This window comes from Berghia stephanieae, chromosome 14 (genome assembly GCF_034508935.2).
Source record: "Berghia stephanieae isolate SIO BIC M18660-M18661 chromosome 14, UCSD_Bste_1.3, whole genome shotgun sequence".
NCBI classification, from domain to species: Eukaryota; Metazoa; Mollusca; class Gastropoda; order Nudibranchia; family Aeolidiidae; genus Berghia; species Berghia stephanieae.
In genome coordinates this window covers 24,758,378-24,760,877 of record NC_088373.1, presented here as the reverse complement: position 1 = coordinate 24,760,877, position 2,500 = coordinate 24,758,378, and the positions used below count along the sequence as shown (strand labels likewise).

The 2,500-nt window shown below is 42.2% G+C and overlaps 1 protein-coding gene across 3 annotated transcripts in view; it reads left to right on the top strand.

Annotated features, from left to right (window-relative positions):
- LOC144959791 (uncharacterized) overlaps positions 1–2,500 on the top strand; it is a 224,522-nt gene that overhangs the window by 133,924 nt on the left and 88,098 nt on the right. The gene's annotated exons all lie outside the window — the stretch shown is intronic.

Sequence of the window (2,500 nt, the reverse complement as noted above, 5' to 3'; positions counted from 1 at the left end):
GCCTTTGTTATTGTTTTTTGCCATCCGCCTTTATGAGTAATGCTCACTGAACTGTATTAACCCGACTATAAACGTTCATGGATACACACAGTTTTGTGTGATGGTCCGTTATACTTCCGGATGGCAATGTTATGAGCTTCTTAGCCAAGCGCATACGATCTATAGATAGAATGCGGTTGGCCAAGGAGTTCACAACATTGCCATCCGGAAGTATAACGGACCAACACACAAACTCTGTGTAACCATGAACTTTTATAGTCTGGTTAATACAGTTTAGTGAGAACAACTCACAAACGCGGATGGCAAAAACAATAACAAAGGCCTGAGTGACGTCATCTTCGAACTATCTATAGATCGCTCCCATTGACTCAGATACTATTGAGGTTTGTTTGTGTGTGTGTGTGTGTGTGTGTGTGTGTGTGAGAGAGAGAGAGAGAGAGAGAGAGAGAGAGAGAGAGAGAGAGAGAGAGAGAGAGAGAGAGAGAGAGAGAGAGAGAGGAATTGTTTTCTTTTCACAATCGTCTTGCATAAAAGGTGTTTTAAGTGTAGCCCATTGGGGGTTCCAGGGCGTCATATAACAAGAATCGTTTAATTTTCATGGGCGCAAATCCCCCCCCCCCCCCCCCCCCCCCCCCCCCCCCCCCCCTCCCCATATTGTAATAATGATTGGATTAAAGGATTGATGCCTGAGGGCCTATTCAGCCCTTTGGTGTTTCGGGATTTTCCATTACGGCATGTAATCGTATGAAAGCTTTTTAACTCCGCGTTCACATTTTCTATGTCATATTTGCAGTTGGGAAAACCGAGCGCAATAATTATGGGCTTGTTTGAGTAACTGTTGTTGTTGTTGTTGTTGTTGTTGTTGTTGTAATGGATAATGTTTTGCGTTGGTTTGATTGAGAGTATGTATTTCTAACACAACAATGTGCGGCTATGTGGTCTAGTGGTTTGACGCTCGCTTTCGGATCGGAAGGCCCTGGGTTCGAACATCGCTCGCTCGGCACATAGTTGAGTCCACCGTACTCAGATCAGGTTTAAAGAGAGTACCTGGCCGTTCACAGCATTTGTCTGTCGGGAAACAATGGTATTATCGCCTTACAGGCGTCCTCTTCGTTCTATCTATAGATAGTTCGAAGATGACGTCACTCAGGTCTTTGTTATTGTTTTTTGCCATCCACGTTCATGAGTAATTCACACTAAACTGTATTAACCAGACTATAAACGTTCATGGTTACACACAGTTTTGTGTGTTGTTCCGTTATACTTCCGGATGGCAATGTTATGAGTTTCTTAGTCAAGCGCATACTATCTATAGCCACCGCTACCCAACCCACAAACCCTGACGGGTACACACCGTAGAGCGATCGTCTCTTGTTTGCCAATAGTAAATTGGTCATTAGCCCAACCCTACTCCACGGCCTAACGAGGTGTCAACACGCCAAAACTCGCTGACCACTGGTCGGTGTCCTCCACCCTGGGTCCGTTCGTCCTTCCTTCCTTCCTTCATTCCATCTCTCATTCCTTCCTTATTTCCTTCATTCTTTTCTTCCTCCCCCCCCCCCTTCTGGCCAAACACTGGATGGAATGAAAGGAAAATGTCCAGGTCTAATGCGTGTCTTGGCGCCGAGAGATTTAAGAGATTAAGAGATAGTATGCGCTTGGCTTGGAAGCTCACAACATTGCCATCCGGAAGTATAATGGACCAACACACAAAATTATGTGTAATCTTGAATGTTTCTAGTCTGGTTAATACAGTTTTAGTGAGAATTACTCATAAACGCGGATGGAAAAAGCAATAACAAAGACCTGAGTGACGTCAACTGCATACTATCTATTCGAAAGCTGTTTTTTTTTTAAAACTTTCGTTTATTTTTTTATTTACCGGTATCGAATCTGCACTAAGACTATTATCATCTACAGGTGATAATGACCAAGACGAGCTTTAAAAAAAAAAAAAAAAAAAAAAAAAAAAAAAAAAAAAAAAATATATATATATATATATATATATATATATATATATATATATATATATATATATATATATATATATATATATATCGCCATATCCACTAAAAGTATTCAAAGTGCTTTACAAGGGGCCCCTGTCCAACAGCAACATTTAACATTTAGGACGAGACATGACGCCTGTTAGACGATATTATATTTTTTTTCGGACAGAGACGACGCTGTTAACAGCCAGGTACTCATTTTACACCTGAGTGTGGTGAGAGAATGTGAGTAAAGAGCCTTTTCCAAGGACTCAACCGAGCGAGGTTCGAACACCAGGACCTTCCGATCCGAAAGCGAGTGTCATATCACAACACGTCATCGCCACACTAAGCCCATATCTGGTGCCGCCTCTCTACACTCTTAACGAGACGTGAACACGCAAACCCCGCCGTTACGGGCAGTGGGAGTGGGGCACTATGCCAAACTTTGTGACGTCATCCTTTATTATTATTACCCACTGCAATAGGGAACAAAACGGTAAAGTAAAAAA